General features: G+C 43.7%; 1 protein-coding gene across 1 annotated transcript in view; it reads right to left on the reverse strand.

Annotated features, from left to right (window-relative positions):
• Nucleotides 1-21513, reverse strand: part of olfm3a (olfactomedin 3a) — a 52459-nt gene that overhangs the window by 29592 nt on the left and 1354 nt on the right. The window lies entirely within an intron of this gene.

A 21513-nucleotide genomic window follows, 5' to 3' on the forward strand; every position in this document is an offset into this window, starting at 1 on the left:
AAATGAGAAGGAAACAAACACACTCCCGAGACTCGTCCTTTCTCTCGTTTCCTTTTGCTGCAGTGAAGCGTTTGAGAGGGAAAAAATACAAAGCTTGAGATCATTTTGTTCTTGTACACAAACATAAATCATGATTCATAATTCAAATATTAGAAGTAATATTTCTGCTCATCGATTGTTCGAGGTAAATCGACATCGAATGGAACAATGTTAAATCGCTTTCTCAGAACACACGCCCAGTATGTCTAACAACATAAGCCTAGCATGTCTCACAAAACGAGTCCAGCATTTCTCACAGCACGAGGCTAGTGTGTCTCACAGCATGAGCCTAGCATGTCTCACAAAACGAGTCTAGCATTTCTCACAACACGAGCCTAGCTTTTCTCACAACACGAGGCTAGCATGTCCAACAACACGAATCTAGCATGTCTCACAGCACGAGGCTAGCATGTCTCACAGCACGAGGCTAGCATGTCTCACAGCACGAGGCTAGCATGTCTCACAACACAGGCCTAGCATGTCTCACAGTATGAGCCTAGCATGTCTAACAGCACGATCCTAGCATGTCTTACAGCACGAGTCTAGCATGTCTTACAGCACGAGTCTAGCATGTCTTACAGCACGAGTCTAGCCTACCCTAAAATGAAACAGTTGTTCTTAGCTTCTGGCTCTCAAACAGTGGTTCTACTTTATAGGTTCAAAGACAACCACTGTCCTGATTTTGCAATCTAAAATATCCAGAATATTTTCTGTCAAACATTTTAGACGTCCGTCTCACAGTGGCTCTGCTAACTAGCCAATAAAAATGCAGAATGAATTGACGTATCAGTCGACATGACCTGACGCTAAAACCTTACACCATGGAGGCAAAAAGAGCTAAAAGAAAAAACGGTATGTTTGATTGCAATAAGAAAAGGATATCCGGTGTTGTGACATGTCTTCTACCTGATACCATAACCAGAATAGAATAACCGCATAGAAAACAATACTGCATGGAAGCAAAAAGGCCAACACTGCTAATGCGTGATTTATCTTGCTCTAGTTGTTTGTCATTAGTGCATAGTGATAATTACATCTTCGATTCTTCTATGCTAAACTGCATTATAACTTATGATTCAATAGCCGTCATCGTACAGTCTACATTTATATTTAGGGCAGACGCCTCATCCAGGGAGACTGGATAAGCCTCGTTTAAGTGCTCAGCAGCGGCAGCTTGGCTTTGCTGGCATTTAAACTCACAACCTTTCGATCAGAAGTCCAATGTCTTAAATATGAGCTACCACTTCCCACATACCTCTCCAGTGCAGGACATGAGGGTGATCATCTTTTCAGTGAACTACAGTAGCAATGAAGACAGTAATATTACAGGTAGTTTCACAATTACAATAGTTCAACTTAGGATATTTTGATCTCATGATGACGATAACAACAACATTTTAAAAATATTTTCCCGCAGCAAGAAAACAGTAGCAGGATATGCTCCGCCCTCAACCGTTGCTCGTGCTGCCACATACTGATCGAGCATAACATTATGACCACCCGCCTCATATTGTGTTGTTCCCCTTTTGCTGCTACACAGTTGCAATCCGTCGAGCATCAACAGCATGAACTTCTTCAGCTAATTTGAGCTACAGGAGCTCGTCTGTAGGACCACGCAGACCAGACTTCGCTCCTCGCGTGCATCAATGAGCCTCAGCTTCACCACTGTTCTTTCCTTACAGCCCTTTAAATAGATACTGACCACTGCAGACCAGGAACATCCCACAAGAGCTGCAGTTTTGGGGACGCTCTGACCCAGTCGTCTAGACGTCACAATTTGTCAAACTGGATCAAATCCGTTCGCTCGCACATATTTTCTGCTTCTAACACGACAAATTTAAGGACAAAATATTCACACGCTACCTAATAAATAAATCCACCCACTAACAGGTGCCATGATGAAGAGATCATCAGTGTTCTTCACCGCTCATAATGTTAGAATGTTATGCCTGATTGGTGTTTATATACAGTGAGGAAAATAAGTATTTGAACACCCTGCTATTTTGCAAGTTCTCCCACTTAGAAATCATGGAGGGGTCTGAAATTGTCATCGTAGGTGCAGGTCCACTGTGAGGGACATAATCTTAAAAAAAAATTCCAGAAATCACAATATATGATTTTTTAACTATTTATTTGTTTGATACAGCTGCAAATAAGTATTTGAACACCTGAGAAAGTCAATGTTAATATTTGGTACAGGAGCCTTTGTTTGCAATTACAGAGGTCAAACGTTTCCTGTAGTTTTTCACCAGGTTTGCACACACTGCAGGAGGGATTTTGGCCCACTCCTCCACACAGATCTTCTCTAGATCAGTCAGGTTTCTGGCCTGTCGCTGAGAAACATGGAGTTTGAGCTCCCTTCAAAGATTCTCTATTGGGTTTAGGTCTGGAGACTGGCTAGGCCATGCCAGAACGTTGATATGCTTCTTACAGAGCCACTCCTTGTTATCCTGGCTGTGTGCTTCGGGTCATTGTCATGTTGGAAGACCCAGCCTCGACTCATCTTCAATGCTCTAACTAAGGAAAGGAGGTTGTTCCCCAGAATCTCGCAATACATGGCCCCGGTCATCCTCTCCTTAATACAGTGCAGTCGCCCTGTCACATGTGCAGAAAAACACCCCCAAAGCATGATGCTACCACCCCATGCTTCACAGTAGGGATGGTGTTCTTGGGATGGTACTCATCATTCTTCTTCCTCCAAACACGTTTAGTGGAATTATGACCCAAAAGTTATATTTTGGTCTCATCTGACCACATGAGTTTTCTCCCATGACTCCTCTGGATCATCCAAATGGTCATTGGCAAACTTAAGACGTGCCTGGACATGTGCTAGTTTAAGCAGGGAAACCTTCCGTGCCATGCATGATTTCAAACCATGACGTCTTAGTGTATTACCAACAGTAACCTTGGAAACGGTGGTCCCAGCTCTTTTCAGGTCATTGACCAGCTCCTCCCGTGTAGTTCTGGGTTGATTTCTCACCTTTCTTAGGATCATTGAGACCCCACGAGGTGAGATCCTGCATGGAGCCCCAGTCTGAGGGAGATTTACAGTCATGTTTAGCTTCTTCCATTTTCTAATGATTGCTCCAACAGTGGACCTTTTTTCACCAAGCTGCTTGGCAATTTCCCCGTAGCCCTTTCCAGCCTTGTGGAGGTGTACAATTTTGTCTCTAGTGTCTTTGAACAGCTCTTTGGTCTTGGCCATGTTAGTAGTTGGATTCTTAATGATTGTATGGGGTGGACAGGTGTCTATATGCAGCTAACAACCTCAAACAGGTGCATCTAATTTAGGATAATAAATGTAGTGGAGGTGAACATTTTAAAGGCAGACTAACAGGTCTTTGAGGGTCAGAATTCTAGCTAATAGACAGGTGTTCAAATACTTATTTGCAGCTGTATCATACAAATAAATAGTTTAAAACTCATATATTGTGATTTCTGGATTTCTTTTTAGATTATGTCTCTCACAGTGGACATGCACCTACGATGACAATTTCAGACCCCTCCATGATTTCTAAGTGGGAGAACTTGCAAAATAGCAGTGTGTTCAAATACTTATTTTCCTCACTGTATACTGTATAGTTTATACATTACGGTAGTGTGAACTGCTCTGTTTTGCTAAAATTATGTACAAATCATTACCAAATTGCAGTATACTACCCCATACTGATCACCATTCTTTAAAACTCCTGGGTAGGATAGGCCTTGTCTTGACCATATTTTCAGGTGGCAATGGGGTCATCAGAACACATCTCCATCGTAGGTAAGGATTGACCTGTATTTGTTTATTTTTGCATAAACCCAAAACTTAAACTTGGGGCTCATGGGGGAACACACTGTCTCTAATGTTGACCATTCATATGCTCGTTAATGGTCCTGTATTGGAGGGAACATGGTAGCTCAGTGGTTAAGGAGTTGGTTGGGAGCATTATGAGTTCAAATACCAGCACCATCATGCTTAAGGGCCCTTGAGCAAGGCCCTCAACCATTCACAGCTTAGATGTGTAAAGAAGATAACTGGAAGCTGGATAATGGAGTCTACCAAACGCTGTAAATGTTGCTCCTGGAGTTGTGCTGCTGGAAAAGTAACGACCTTCTGAACTGTGAACTATCAGTAAACACGAGCAGAATGATGAAGCTCTTTTACCCAGTCATTCATCACATCATTTCATTTTAAGAGCTAGACAGAGAGCGAAAGAGAGAGAGGGAAGAGAAAACAAATAGTAAAGGTCGAGTGAGCTAGTAGTCCGAGTCCTGACTGATGATCACGCCTTTTAAACGAGTTAACATTTAGGCTCGGATGAGGAGGGACTCTGTGTCTTCTCGCTAAGCTTTCTTTCTGTAGCTGTTCCTGGACCATTCATCATCGTGGCCCACTCATTTTTAATACAGTTACTGCGAGCCGTGCTTTCTGCTCGAACTGCGTGGAGACGGACGTTAATGACGCTTTGACAAATGGGATGTGGACCAGCGACGTTAAAGCACAACGGCGCAGCCAGACGTCCATACAGACCGTGTGTGTCTGAGTGTGTGCTGCATTTCTCCGAACCTCTTCATGCATCTTATCTTCCCAACAACAGAGAGAGAAAGAGAGAAAGATGGTATATCATTCTTATTCTTTATCTCTGGTTCTATTGTCTTATGTCGTCAATTTTTCCTCCGAAACTAGCCATTACAACGTTATAGATCCTGCAGTTTGTATTATTTACTTTGTTTATTCTCCATCTCTCTCCTTCTCTCTGGTAATTCAACAGTCGCTACACACTGTGCAATGCATTATCTGTCTCACAAGCCCGTGTAGAACAAGTGCAAAGCAAGAGTGGGAGCAAGTGTGCTATCAAAGTCAGACGCTTCTACAAAAACCGATCCTAATATCCAACCTGCTGAACAGAGCTACAAAAAAAGTTCCTGTAATACACAACACCTCATTTAATGTTTCTTTTCAGTGCATGTTCTTCGTATTTGGTTTATAAACCACCCTGCTTTGATCAGTGGTGGTGCACCAGGACCAGCAGAGAAGGACTTGGTGCACCACCACCACTGATAAAAAGAATGTGGTTTATAAGCCAAATTATTATGTATTCAATTATTCAGAAAAGTCGATTCTGAGTGTCTGTATATCTTCAGATTTCTACCCATTCAGATTTCAGCCATCACATCATGTGTTGCCGGGATTAAAAGAACCTCCCATAAGGCCAGCTATGGATTTTTTTAGATTAAACTCTATGCTGCTCGACGCTGTTGTTTTAACCAATCAGATTGTAAGTCGGGGACACTGGGGGCCATCTAGCAGGTGTCCAATAACATTTAAGCATTTTCATGTCCTTTGATTGGATCGTCAGAGAGAGCACTAGTCAGGGCTCGCAAGCCCAGCTGTAGCAAACTGCGCAAGATCAAATATATTCATGCGGATTTAATAGCTTTGACTGACGGAGGAAAATAAATCGATTTGGTTATGAGGATGTTTACAAGATTTAAGAAAAGCCAGACAGCGTGCACAAACACACAATTTGCCTTCATTTCAAATCCCCAGGAAAACCGTAGAGAAAAAATGCATGGAAACCCCAGGGTCATTTTACGAGGTTAATAGTAATATTTCTGTTGGAGATGATGTACATGGCTGCACTGAAAGGAGACGTGTTAAATTGTGTTAATTGAGTTTCTTGCTTTACGCCATTCAGTCTCACTGTATGAGATTCCTGTGTGATGCAACACTCTGTTCTACTGCAATTCTCAAAAATACTGATAGTTTTTATAGCTGTGGCGTCATAATGATAGTAATAAGAGGTGGATAGATTCACTCAGGACACCACTGAAGCCCTCGGGGGAAATTCACGGGCCGGTACTGCATTTTGTTGAAATAACTCATGTTGCAAACGTTTTTCTGCTACACCCGGACAAAAAGTAATACAAATTATAAATCTCAGAATGAAAATATACCATCGCGATGTGTGGTGCTAAGACCATAACATTGGTTTTATAATATGCATTCCTTGCTAAGTTCTAACACCTTGTCAGGGAACCACCAGCCATGCCTCCCTCCTACACTCAGTACACTTGCACAGCTTGCCTTCTTACTTATCACCTTCACCTGTCTCCAATCTGGTGAGATAAAAAAAACTCCCTGAGATGGTATTAGGAAGAATCTTAGAGAGCAACCAAACTCAAAAAGGCAACCCATCCTCATCTGGGTGGCACAGGATATCCATTCATTACAGTTTTATCATTGCTGAGGTTCGCCACTTTTCACTGATGGACACTTGAGTGTAAAACAATTTATGGCACTTGTAGCCCTGAGACATTGTAGCAAATATAAATTACATTTCCATGGTTCTTAAGTTCCCGTGGGATCACCACCTGCAGGAGGGACCATAAGGGATGGTGCTGTGAGGATTGGGCAGCAGTCGAAGGCGGGGGCCTGCTTAGACTGCTGCCCCCGCGACCCGAATTACGGATAAGCGGGAGAAAATGAATGAATGAATGAATGGTTCTTAAGCTTAACCCTTCATAGTAACCTCATGGACCTTTAAGGCTGCTCATGTTTAGAAGATCCTCAGAGCACTGAGTGACCTCCAATATATCACGGATAATCACACTTGTATGCTGGAAGGGATGCCAAAGACCTCGACAATCTCAGATCTGCTATTCTGCAACCGCTATTCGTTTCATCTTACAAATAATAAGTAAACTGGAGTACATATGCGATCATTCAAACCGCATCTTTGTACTCGACAGACATAAATTTTAAAGCCGGATGAGGTCAAAGAAACAGCTCATTGATATGAATGCCAAGACAAACAGATCCAAATCTTAATCTAAGAGTACGTAAAGAAATGACTTTTTGTTGTTATACAGTGTGTTTCTGAGACTAATTGTCATGTAAGTGCAGAGTAGGAATGGTTTTATTTCATAAATTGGCAGCGAGAAACAGACAAAAGTCAAGCAATTAGCAAACAACATCAATAAAGCAAAACTTGGGGGGTATATAAGGGGTGATATAGTGGTTATGGTGAATTGATTAGTCATTGGTTTTGTGAAAAATGTAAAAGGTCACGATGATTCTAAGAGAATGGCTTTTTGGACAAACAAAACTGAAGGAGACTTGATATTGTTTTTAGTCCTGCTTAGCTGCATCTGGCATGAATCTCGAATCTGTGCAGAGAAATCACAATGACAACTGAGACGACCAAGCTGTTCTGGGAAACGTTCTGCCCAGAGTCAAAAAGCATTGTCTCGGTTCAGCTCATGGGTCCTCCAAAGGTATAACGATCCCATACAGCTAAAAGTACCTAAAATGGATAATAAAACACTGGATTACCCTGAAGTGTCTTTGTATGAGCCCTGATCTGAATCCTGACAAACAAGAAACGAATACAAATTAAAAAAATAGGTTAAACACTGTGATACAAACAATGAAAAAAAAAGTCTCTGTGAGATGCTGAACACAACAATCCTTTACACGGGGATATTCTAACACAAACTGATCAACACAGAAGTGGAAGAGACAAATGAACAAAAATATTCCTAAAGACCTGCACCAATGACAAAAAAACAGCGGTGGGGCCATACACAAATCAAAAGACATGTTTATAAGAACAAACAGTGGAATGCTGTACACTCCAGCTAGCTGCACTTTGCTAGATGGGGCTATTACCTGATGCTAATGGTACTGAAGCAAATAGCCAGTATTAGCTAGCTAGCATAATGGGGGTATAAACAATTCTTTCACTACAGTTTAGTTCAATATGTACAATGTAAACACGTGGAACGTGTAATTTGTTACTAGTCTTTAATGGGCCTTGTGGCTTACTTGCCGTTTTCGTAGTAGTTTTGTTACAGGGTCGGGTTGCTAGCCCCCATTATCCCCATTCCCCATTCAGACAGGTTGGTATGGCTGGGACTGAAACCCATAACTCCCAGATCCAAAGTCCAATTCCTTAACCACTATGCTAGGTTCTTTTGTTTCATAAAGGGGTGGCAGCATATTTTTCCACATCTGTAGAGAAAATAAATAGTCCAGAAGCTCGTTGATTTCTAATGCTAGCTGACTTGTTGCTTACAAAACACGTACTTTCATACAGATAACCCATTCCATTTGTAGAAATACATAACTCAGAGTTCACATTTGTCATTAGAGCAGAGAGGGGAAATGAAACTGAAAACATCATTGCCCGGATATGAAATCTCTATTCTCCCTCAGTGAGCTTTCTAAAGCTCGATAATTGACATAATTCCGTGTGATTAGCCGAAACATCTGCTAGAGAAACTGTGAAGGTTAGTGTGTTGAGAAACGACGTTTCTGAACCACTGATTTGATTCATTCACGAGGAATCCGGCAGTTGATCCATCGTCTGATCTGAGAACGACCCATTAGCGCCACTCCCACTAATCTGTACCACAATGTTCCTGACATGTCTAGGGTTTTTGGCTATTACGGAGACATCACGAGACTGAATCCTGATGAGGCCAGAGTCATTCATGTGCGCTGTAATTGGCAGTGATCTGTGACTGGGGAAAACAACCTTGTGAGTATCTGTGTGTGGATGTGACTGTGGTCTGTCTTTAACATGTCTGTCGGTTTGCCTGTTGATGAGTGTGACCTTGTGGACTTACTGGCAATGTGTGGATCTGGAGTGTTTTGACAGGAGCTTCATGGGCTTAAAACATGAGTCAAAAACACATACAAAATAAGATTAACTATAGCGCCATCATCAGACCATTTAGGCCCTTGTTACTTGCTTGAATAGGGGGGTTGGTGTACTACGTGTTACCAAGTGTCGTGTGCCTGAGACTTACGGTTTGGTCTGAATGATTCGTTAGAGAGGAAAAGAAGAAGCAAAAAGGAGAAGAAGAAGAAAAATGAAAAGATGAAAATGACAAAAATAACAAGAAGAAAAGAGCAAGAAACAGATGGAAAAAAGAAATAAAGACAAATCCTAAGAATTACAATAGGGAAACAGTACCTTTGGTGCTTGAACCTTTTATATCCCGAACAAAATCATTAAGGTTCCAGCAGCTTCAATGCTTGGACCCCTAAATATCAATCACTGAATCAAATCTCACCAAACCACCAACTATTAGACAATGAGAATAAGGTAGAAACAGCAAAAAAAAAAAAAGAAGAAGAAGAAAAGAAAGGACATTCCTATCAATAGTCTTCCAGCAGCTCCAGTCTTTGGACCCCTAAATGTCTCACTAAACAAAAAAATTGCTGGTGCGTTTGTTCTACTAACTTGAGTTATTAGTCTGAAAGATAAGGGGTCCAATCACCAAAGGTGCAAGAACCCTATTATATTTGTTAGGATCTTGTTAAGATTTTTTCTTCATCTGGTTCTTTTTTTCCATTTTTGAAAGATTGTATGCTAATGCCAGTTCAAACTCAAAAGTCTGTGTTCAACTCACCAGGCACCAACCATGAAACAGGACTATTACGCATATCATTGCTTTGCCAATGTCACGATCTTGTAAAGTCAGAACTGCAGAGGAAATAGCACTCAGTGTGTCATTGTACATTGTACAAAACCAGGAAGGAAATTTGAAGCATCTGGACATCAAATTTGAGGTTAAATGCGAAAAATGATGCATTTAGTCCAAATTCTACTTTGGCTTTGTGTTGACTATGTTTGACATTAAGATAATTCACCAGTGTTATACAGTATATACCATTATGATAACAGGTAAAAACCAGGTTTTCAACAAATAAAGTTAAAAACTTTTCAAAACCATAAGATAGAAATTGAAGACCTGCATCACATCAAAAACACACAAACAGATAAGTTGTTAGTAACTGGCCTTAACCAAGCCTTAAATTCAGTCTTTTAAGCAAAGTATCGCTAAACTTGCACATCTCCACAGCTGAAAAATAAAATTTAACATCTTTGTCCTTCCAGACTTATATGGACAAAAATTTGTTAACCATAAGATTCTTATAATAACCTCTAATTAGAAATAAGTTTATTAGAGGGACAGCGCATGTAGGACGTTTTGGAGACAAGGTGAGGGAGGTGAGATTGAGATGGTTTGGACATGTGCAGAGGAGGGACATGGGGTATATCAGTAGGAGAATGCTGAGGATGGAGCCACTAGGAAAGAGAAAAAGAAGGCCAAGGAGGAGGTTTATGGATGTGGTGAGAGAAGACATGCAGGTAGTTGGTTCAAAAGAGGCAGATGTAGAGGACAGGGGGTTATGGAGACGGATGATCCGATGTGGCGCCCCCTAATGTGAGAAGCCGAAAGAAGAACAAGAAGATTTCAACAAGATGTTCTATTAGATTTCTGTGGTGATTTGAATGGGATTCATTCAGCCACAAGGGCGTAAGCGAGGTGAGGAGGCCAGTCAACATATACATTTATCATGTTCCATATGGTTAAAGCTCTACAGCAGATCTATCACGTCGAACCATGTAAAGCAGATCTTCATGGAGCTGCCTTTGTGCACATAGTGCTGTCATGCTGGAGAAGGTTTGGGTCTCCTAGTCATGGTTCCAGTGAAGGTAAAATGTAATGCCATGCTATTTTGTACAATTTTGTACTTCCAACTAGTGGTAATATTTTTTTTTTCCTCCCAATTTGATCATTTTGCCAGGTTTCACTCTCAGAGAAATATAATGAAGGTTAGCGTGAGGTTTTTCCCCTAAAACTTGCTTACACCTTAAAAGAAAGTGCTAATAACATCATCTTCTTAACAAGAAAAGAAACTCGTGACACCCGTGTCTGTCCTCCGTTCTGAACAATGAGGGTTGAAATTCCATTTACAGGAGACGGGACACAATAATGGAAACATCAAACCGGGATAAAAAGCTGTATCCAAAATTGGGTGGAGGTGCTCATCAGAGAAGATGTGTGGTATTTTACGTCAGCATCAGGTGTTTAGAAGAAATGACACGGCGAGCACAAATCAAAACCGGTCGTTCTGACCTGCTGTTTGAGATCAGGTGCTCAGGAAAAGCAGAGGACAGACAATGAGATGAGACGAGTCGTGAGAGACGACGCTGACTAGAAAGGACGTGGCGGTCTCTGGCAATCGTTTATGAAGCACACGCACATATATACGCACAGAACAAATGAGAAAGCCAACAAGGTTCCTGGACAGGCATTAAGCACTGAGCCTGAGTGTTTAGTGTGTGTGAATAGAACCCTGGTGTGTTTTCCACCATGCTGTGACAAAAAAAACAAGACTGAGATCATCAGAGGAAACGCCAAGATTTGGACAAACAAACCAAAAAAATAAATGCTGAATGACACATAATGGTTCACACTCGTGCTCTGTGGGTGTTTCTACACTCATTTGATCCATGAGCACATTTCTGACTGATGGACATGAGGACATTTTCGGACCTGCATTCAGCAGTCAAATATTAACTACATTTACAGCATTTAAAGACGTCCCTCATCCAGAGAAACTTACAAGCCTTGCTCAAGGGCCCAGCAGTGAGAACCTGGCAGTGTTGGGATTTGAACTCATGACCTTCTGATCCAAATTTGACCGGCGTAACCACTGAGCTGCCACCTCCCTCAATTAAAGTGAATGTTTTCATTTCATTTGGATCCATTTAGGACATGGGGTCAGGGGTTTAAGCCCTGATATTGCCAAGCTGCCACTCTTGGGCCCTTGGGCAAGGCCCTTAACCCCTTTATCCTCCAGGGGCACTGTATCATGCCTTACCTCCAGCCAATCACATTCCACTATTTATACTGGCTGTTGTATATACACTACATGGACAAAATTATTGGAACCCTTGATTTTTCCAGCCACATGTGGTTCTTCCCAAATCTGTTACCACAAACTGGGAGGCACACAGCACAAAGCCAGCTCCATTAGGATCTGCTTTCCATGGGTTATGGTGGAAGACCTACGGCTATAGAGCTGCGACACTATTAGAATAAATGTGAAGGCTGACTGCACCCCAGGCCTCCTCACCTCACCTACATCAGTACCTGACCGTACCTACTAATGCCAGTGTGGCTGATTGAGCACAAGACTCCTCAAAGTCAAGTGGAACATCTACCCAGAAGAGTGGAGGTGATTATAGCAGCAAATAAGGACTAAATGTTTAATGGCATTTTGGAAATACAAAAAAAAAAAAATCATGCTATTATTTATACGTTTCCAAAGCCAGCGGTGAAAAACGATGTCGCTTCTTAAAACCCGTCTTAAAACTCCAAATCAGTCGCCTGTTTTGAAACATTTATTGGACAATTGAACGTAAACTCGCAACTGAATATCTCTGTCACGTGAAAAACATTCGCTCTCACTCGTCTCTCTCTCGAGATGAGATCTCGGCGTTGCAGGGGGAAAGCTTTGCGCTGAGACGAGACACCGGCTGAACAAATGGACGTGACGGCAGGGATTTGGCTTCTAGTGTTACTGTTAAAAGAAAGCCCAAGGCGTTGAGCAGATAGGATCCTGATGTCTTTGTGGAACAGAGGCAGCTGAATGACGGTGTTCCGGAAGTATCCGTGCCGTTTCTCTGGATTGTTCGAGGTTTGTAATCAGTGAGACAACATGAAGGACAGCAGATTGAGGTGGTGTTTCGGTTAAAAAGGGGTAATAAGTAGTGATGAGAAGATCAGATCATTTGAGTGACTTCTTCAAAATCCTTTTTTATAAAAACATTTAGCTCAATTTTTATAATAATGTCAAGACTTGGACCAAAAAAAAAAGAGATCTATTGCATTTATACAGATCTATGCTTCTATGGGAGTCATGAGGCAAAAGAATGAATGCCTTGGATCAGCTGATTCATGAGATGAACTGCTGAATTCTGTTTCCTGTACACAACTAATCCATCAAAAACACACATTTGAAGGCACGCTGTTTATCGGATGTCTTTGGATGCTGTAGCGTGAGATTTTCCCTCCACTTTAACTGAAGAAACTCAAACCTGTTCCAGCATGACAATGAAGTTATGCTTTTCATGGGTGAAAGTGGAAGATCACCTTCTATAGAGCTCCAACACCTTCATTAGTACCTGACCTACCTTCTGAACGATTTACCACAAATCTCCACAAAATCTAGTGGAACATCTTCTCAGAAGAATGGAGTTTATTAGAAGAGCAAATGAGACTAAATGTGGAATTGAAGGCACAAAAAGAAGCACATACTAATTTTATGCTTAACTTTTTTGCATGTAGTTACTTCAACACACACACACACACACACACACACACACACCCCACCATAAAATAGACTTTTCAAAGTTTTTCCTGCTTGCTGACCTTGTGCCTGTTTTTTGACCTTGAAACTAATTAATGGTTTGTCTTGCTGTTCATTAAAGTTGCGTAACCGCAAAAGCCGCCCGAGCCTTCGATGCTGCAGACGTTGTGGTTTCTCTTTAGCAGAATAATCCGCATTTAATTTCTGAATTATTTCAGAGACAGAGAAGCAAAACTGATGGGGGGAAAAGCAGCTGCTAGAATGTAAGCGCCAACAGGAACTAATAGACGTTCCATGACAGCAAACGTAGTTTTAAAGGATAAAATGTATAGATATAAATCGTTAATAAAAAGAAAGAATAATCATTAGTAATTGTTAGTGGTGTAAGGTGTTTCGCTTCGCTGCACAATGTACCGAATGCAAATCCTTTTTACGTGCGGGACAAAGTTACGATCCGAGTTTTCTCACGAGCGCATTAAGTTGCAGGCTGAAGTTCGTTTAGTTTCCGCCTCGCACTTTGAGTGCAGTGTCACTGTTTTATTTATTATTATTAAACGTGAAAAGATACACACACACACACACACACACACTTATATACACATCTATATTACCCAAATAGGGTCTAACAAATGTAAACTGTTTATTTAACATTTTCCATCTATTTAATTTTATTTAATCAGTTAAATTATTTTATAATAAAATATCAATTTAATTATTAAAAAAGAAAGTGTATTTTATTTTGATCAAATATTATAAAGTATAAGTATTATTTTATTTAACCAAACAGGCATTTTATTTGGAATAGTTATTTTTAATGTAAACTGTTGATGATCACAAATGTTAATGATAATAATAGTTAACTGCGTAAAAAAAAACCGACAAGCAATTTTACGTTTAGCAACCCACCCATAACACTACCGAAAATGCCAGACATCAGACATCCAGGCATCATATATCCTCATCCTGTCCTCGTCCTGATTCGCGAGTCACACGCCTCGTTACATGGTGTCGCTTCGGCGCTCGGACAAACTCCAGCTTATATTTAGAGCGTTTCATGCAATCAGAGTTTAACGAGGGGTTGCTGACCTCTTGTCCACGTAACTGCGTAATCACATGCATGAAAAAGATGACAGGAAAAAAAAAACATGCTGGACAAACGTGGTCCCTTTTGTGAGGTTTTATCGAAACAAACAAAAACATTCATCATTCAATTTTGTGTCAGAGATTTGAAATGAACAATTTGGATTATATAAAAGAGAACAATCGAGAACAAGAGATTTAGCTCTAGAATTGTCTCTGGGGGCAGTTTGGGCAGCGGTCTTGCACTTTTGAGACCCATCCTGGTTTTCTGTGGGCAACCATTCGTTTTAAAAGCCTACATGGGTCTCAATATTTGTGGGCCGTATCTACTTAGTGTGGAAGAGAAGTGGTGGCTCAGTGGTTGAGTTGTTGGACTTTCTTATCAGAAGGTTGTGAGTTCAAATCCCAGCTCCACCAAAGCCTTTAAGCCCGAATGTTCAGCTATATGAATGGAACAAATGTAAATTGCTCTGGATAAGAATGTCTAGCAAATGCCTTGAAGGTAAATGTATCGGCAGTCCACACCCACTGAGATACAGGGGGCACAAAAACACCAGATCAAACCAGGGGCCCCCTGATAATAATTATTAAAATAGGTTTTTTGCCATATTGTCTGATTACTACCCAGAAAACATGCCCCATGTGGGACCCCAGAGGGCCAGCCCAAAGTATGGGTTACCCACACTGAGTATAGTACCCCAGCCCCATTACCAGCATGAAATCCAGGGTACGAGTAGGTCCCACACTATGGAGCACATCTGGGGCCATAAGTCCACACCCAGCACAGAGTGGTCAGTGGGATGTTGTGGGCCCACAGGGGCCACACTTAGCCCCTACTGAGGCCACTGAGGTCCTACCTGGACCTGATAATATATAGCCAAAACATGAATTCCCTTCAGATCCGAGTTCAAATCCCAGCCACTCCAAGCGGCCACTCCTGGGCCCCTCGGCAAGGCCCTTACCTCAGAGCTGCTCAATTGTATGAATAAGATAAACGTAAGTCGCCCTGGATAACGGCGTCTGCCAAAATGCCGTAAATGTAAATCTCACACAACATACCAGAGCCCACAGTGGGCATCCCGAAATGACCCAATGTACATGGGCTACAAAGAGGCAATGTTTGCCTTGTAAATCTCTTTAGGAGTAAAAGGTAGAAAACAAAAAAGCTGAGCTTCCTGCACCGCCATTTCTGTCTTCTCCTTCTTTTGTCTGGTCCCATTAGGGGGCGCCACAGCAGATCGTCCATCTCCATACCCTGTCCTCTACATCTGCCTGCTACCTGCATGTCTTCCCTCACCACATCCACGAACCTCCTCCTTGGCCTTCCTCTTTTTCTCCTACCTGGTGGCTCCATCCTCAGCATTCTCCTACTGATATATATGTTTATATAATTGGTCGACATTTTGTAGGATTTAAAGAAGAGTCAGCACTTAATATTGAATTATTAACACTCTATTTTTACAGTAATTTATTTGCGCATTAAGTGTATCAACATTTCCAGTGAAAGGAGTAAAAAGCTGAAGGCCAGGAGATCCTTCAGCGTTACAAAAGATGGATTATTTATTTATTTATTTATTTGCAAGGAAACACACTCAGGTTTCTAACCTCTGTATCTGAATGCTTTTTTTCCTCTCTTCTTCTCATTTTTCTCCCAGAAGGAATTTGCAGACGCATGGGTCTACCCGTCGCTGGTCTCCTAACAGCACTAGTAGATTGGGTGGAGAAATACGGAGAATAAATAAAGCGTTTTTGAAAGACAGGCAGCGACTACGGCCTCGGCTCCTGCTGGGAGAACGCCGTGACACATTTCTCTACGAGACACGGCGACGAGGCGAGGGTTTATGAGCGGATCTGAAGCGGAGCGTCGAAGGATAAACAGTATGAAGTGGAGAGAAAGACGAGTGCAGGACACTTACGACTCCTACGTCTAGTTTCCACAGCTGCACTTCATGAGGAGTCAAAGTCATTTCTGCCTTCTAATGATCACACTGCCTCATATTTCTGATCAATTTATTATTTAGTCTAAGGATAGATAGATAGATAGATAGATAGATAGATAGATAGATAGATAGATAGATAGATAGATAGATAGATAGATAGATAGATTTTTTATAGTTTATTTTATATAATTATTTAATTATAACGTTACACTTTAATTTTTATTCTTTTTTTTATCCTTTTTTTTTATCTTAGCCCACTCTTTCATTCTCATTCTCTTTAATTTTATACTTATTACATTTTTTTTGTAAATGTTTTTCTACTCCTTAATTGTTAGAATACATTTTTATTCATTTTTATTTTACTCTTTATCTCATCCTTTATTTTATTTTCATACTTTTTATCTGATAATTCTTTTTTTTTCTATTTAATTATTTATTTCATTTATTTCATTTTCACTTTATTTTATTTGATTTTTTTTATTGTTTTTTCCTGCAAACTCTACTCTTTAATTATTATTTTTTTTTATTTCATTCCGATCTTTATTTCTCATCGTTATTGTCTTTTCATTCGTATGACACAATTCATTTTTAATTTCTTTTATTTCAATTATTTATTGAATTTGAACTATGAATTCTACTCTTTTTTGTTGTTCTTTTTTTATTGTTTTAGTTCACTCTTTTATTTGAATTAAATTAAGTTTTTAATTTGTTCTATTTTACTTGGTCAATGTTTTTCTTCTCTTTAATTCTTGTATTGATTTTAATTCATTAAGAAATATATTTTACTCTTAAATTCTGTCAGGGATTCACCCTGCCACGCCCCCCTCTGTAGCTGTCAGGGATTCACCCTGCCACGCCCCCGTCTGTAGCTGTCAGAGATCCACCCTGCCACGCCCCCCTCGATAGCAGTCACGCTGCTTCCCAGGATTACCGACAGCTGTGGCTCATGAAAGATCAGACTACATAAACTCACGTTCTTGAGTCACAGGCTGTCGGTCGTTATATTGTCAAGCTGGACAATCGCGTGGCTGCTCGACCGCCGGCTGTATATGCGAATTCCACTTCCGACTTGGATTACTCATTGCCGAAGGCTTTATGGATTATGCTTGGGACATTCAAACTCATAGCGGACAACGCGTATCGAGCGGATGTCTTTGTTTGTTGTTTTCAACGGCTTATGAGTGTTTTTGTGTTGTACGGTTGTTGAAATAAAAGGACAATGATCGGACTATATCGGCTTCCGCGTCTGCAGCCTGACAGAACGACCGACCTATACCGTACGCGGATTCGCCATTCCGCGATTCCGACCGCAACGGATCGGCAGCTGAACCCGGCTTCGGATTTTCTCCGGAAGCTCAGTGCCGCTTCTCGCGGTTCAGATCCACAGAAGCCGGATCATGAGAGCGCGGCTGCGCCACGCCCCTCAGAGAGCGCGAGGGGATTACCGGCTCGTTACTCGGGGAAAAAAGACGAATTGGGCGGATTTCTGCAAGGCATCGGCGAGTATGTGGCTGTTAACATTTCCCGGTTTCCTTCCGAACGAGCCAAGATTGCCCTCTGTATTTCCCTCCTGTCTGGAGAAGTTCTTGCCAAAGCCAGCTCACTATGGAGCGCCAAAGGGGGCAAATTCGGCTCACTCGCCGAATTCAGCGGGCTGCTTCTGGGGAAGTTGGGGATAGAGGTGGTGGATCTCCACTACAGTCCCCTTGAGGAGGAAGGTGCTCCATTCCAAGGTTCTCAAGAGCACGCGGCTCCGTGCCGGATCTCCCATGAGCCTGCAGCTCAGCCCCAATGTTTTGATGAGAGGGCTGCTTCATCTCAGGGTCTCTACCAGCGTGCTGCTGTGTTCCGGGGTTCTCGTGGACGCACCACACCATCTCCGAGCGTCGGCGAGCACACCATGCCGTCACAGAGCTTCTACAGGCGTGCCGCTCTGTTCCGAGGTTCCCGTGGGCGTGCCACGCCTCCACAGTGTCTCCAGGAGCGTGCTTTCCTGCCACAGTGTCTCCAGGAGCGTGCTTTCCCGCCACAGTGTCTCCAGGAGCGTGCTTTCCCGCCACAGTGTCTCCAGGAGCATGCTTTCCCGCCACAGAGTCTTCACGAGAGCGCGGCGCCGCCACAGAGTCTTCACGAGAGCGCCGCGCCGCCACAGAGTCGTCACGAGAGCGCCGCGCCGCCACAGAGTCTCCACGAGCGTGCTTTCCCGCCACAGACCCGTCACGAGAGCGCCGAGCCGACACCTCCGGTCACAGAAGGCGAAGTGACTCCTCCGAGTCCCTTTCCAGACGACGCCACATCCCAGAGCCCCTTCCAAGGCGACATCTCGCCCACGAAAAGCTCGGCTCCGCCCCAGGTCCCTCAAGAGAGCTCGGCTCCGCCCCAGGTCCCTCAAGAGAGCTCGGCTCCGCCCCAGGTCCCTCAAGAGAGCTCGGCTCCACCCCAGGTCCCTCAAGAGAGCTCCGCCCAGCTCCAGGTCCCTCAAGAGTGCTCCGCCCAGCTCCTGGCTCCTCAAGAGGGCACGACTCCGCTCCAGGCTCCTCCCGAGAGCTCGTCTCCGCCTCCGAGCGACCCCACGAGCTCGTCTCCGCTTCAGTGTCCCAAAGAGAGCTCCACTGATGTCGTGGACCTCCAGGCGAGCCCTTCTCCGCTCGTGGATCTCCAGGCAGGCTTCACCCCATTTCCAGGCTGCTCAGTAGGCTCCGATCTGCTCCTAAGGGTCCCAAGGAGCGCCCCTACGCCCAGGGGTTTCCCTGTGCACTCACCCCGGCTCCAGGACTGCGAAAGGGAAGTTGAACCGCTGCCCCCGGGTTCCACCGACGGCGACGGCTCACCCCACAGTCCCGCAGAAGGCGACGGCTCGTCTCCAGCGCCCGCAGAAGGCGACGGCTCGCCTCCAGCGCCCACAGAAGGCGACGGCTCGCCCCCAGCGCCCGCAGAAGGCGACGTCTCGCCCCCGGGCTCCACAGAAGGCGACGTCTCGCCCCCGGGCTCCACAGAAGGCGACGTCTCGCCCCCGGGCTCCACAGAAGCGACATCTCGCCCCCGGGCTCCACAGAAGGCGATGTCTCGCCCCCGGGTCCTCTTCAGGGCGAAGGATCGCATCCAGGCTCCACGCAGGGCGAAGGATCGCATCCAAGCTCCACGCAGGGCGAAGGATCGCATCCAAGCTCCACAGAGGGTGACGTCTCGCCCCCAGGTCCTCTTCAGGACGACGGATCGCCCACAGGATCCCCGCATGGCGACGTCGGTCCTCCAGGTCCCTCTGACGGCGACGTCGGTCCTCCAGGTCCCTCTGACGGCGACGGCGGTCCTCCAGGTCCCTCAGAGGGTGGTACGACGTTCCTGGTCTCCGCCCGGGACGTCCTCCACTCCCCGGTCATTGTCATGGTTGGCGTCCAGTTCCGGTTCCCCGCCATGGAGATCGCTCCGGCTTCAATCCCCGCCAGGGGCTTTAATCAGCCTCCCGTCAGCACCGAGGGCGTGGCTCCGTTCCGGATCCTCCTGCAAGGTGTTGTTCCATGCCGGCTCTCCGCAGAGGATGCTCACCAGGCCTCCGTTGCTCCCAGGCGTCTAAGGAGGCCTTCCTCGGAGTGCCCTGGCCCGCCTGGCATAGGTGGGTTTTGGTGTCGCCCCTGGATGGGGGGGTACTGTCAGGGATTCACCCTGCCACGCCCCCCTCTGTAGCTGTCAGGGATTCACCCTGCCACGCCCCCGTCTGTAGCTGTCAGAGATCCACCCTGCCACGCCCCCCTCGATAGCAGTCACGCTGCTTCCCAAGATTACCGACAGCTGTGGCTCATGAAAGATCAGACTACATAAACTCACGTTCTTGAGTCACAGGCTGTCGGTCGTTATATTGTCAAGCTGGACAATCGCGTGGCTGCTCGACCGCCGGCTGTATATGCGAATTCCACTTCCGACTTGGATTACTCATTGCCGAAGGCTTTATGGATTATGCTTGGGACATTCAAACTCATAGCGGACAACGCGTATCGAGCGGATGTCTTTGTTTGTTGTTTTCAACGGCTTATGAGTGTTTTTGTGTTGTACGGTTGTTGAAATAAAAAGACAATGATCGGACTATATCGGCTTCCGCGTCTGCAGCCTGACAAATTCTCATCCTTTATTTGATCATTTTTTATTCAATTTATTTTACTTCATATATTTATTCCATTTGAACTTTATTCTATTCTTTCATTTTTTATTAATTTTAGTCCAAATTTTTCAATAATTTTTTTTTTGGGTAAATGTTTTTCTACTCTTTCATTCTGATTTTCTTCCCTTTTTATTAATGAAGGTTTTATTGCATTCCACATGTTTATTCTGGCTAATTTTGTTTTCTTTTTTTATTCTGTTTCAGCTCATGGACCAGTCGTTATAAAACCACTGCACTCTCGTACTGTGTGGCTGCAATTTCACGTAAAAACGTGGATTTGAGTTCAAAGAAGTAAAAAGGAACGCAGGATGATGTGTGCAGGATGTGAAGAACGAGCGAAACGCGGTTTTTTCATTATTTTAACCTTTTAACATTTCCTTCAATTACACGTTTATTACCAGTGTGCAGGCAGTGAGTGTGTGTTTGTGTGTGTGTGTGTGTGTGTGTGTGTGTGTGAGTGTGTGTGTGTGTGTATGTGTGTGTGTGTATTAACATTCTGCTTTAAAAAGCAACAACAAATAATTAACCGTTTACAATCCATTCTATTTCCTTCTCTCTCTCTATCTGTCTATGGCCAAAAGTTTGTGGACACCTGACTGTGGCTTTTATAAGGATCCTAGAATTGATCCTAATAGTGTTGGAGCTCTTTAGCAGGAGATCCTCCACACACATCCAACCCATGGAAAGCAGATCTTCGTGAAGCTGGCGTTGTGCACAGGGTTTGCGTTGTCATGCTGGAACAGGTTTGGGTCTCCTAATTCTAAATTTCATTCCAGGTTCTGTACATCCTCAACAAACACCATGTGCCTCGGATTTCTGGTAACGGTTTGTGGAAGAAGCACGTGGCTGAAAAAGTCAGGTGTCCCAATACTTTTGAGTGTATATGCACGGCGTGAATGCTGGATTGTGATTGGCCGGGAGAAGTTCAGGTGTGAGTTCAGAGCGTTGAACACGCAGGTCCATACGGAGTGAGACAGCTATTGTAGATGTTTCCTAAAGACCCTCCTGAGCTCCACTGGAGGAGTTTTGCATGTGAAGGAACTTCTATGGTGAATTTCGGGGATTTCGATAACAGGATCGACAGATTTGGAGAAGAACTGGAGAAGAACACGGGCAACAGAAGGAGAAACCGCACCAGGAGT

The sequence above is a fragment of the Silurus aristotelis genome, assembly GCF_946808225.1.
Source record: "Silurus aristotelis genome assembly, chromosome: 1".
Lineage (NCBI taxonomy): Eukaryota > Metazoa > Chordata > Actinopteri > Siluriformes > Siluridae > Silurus > Silurus aristotelis.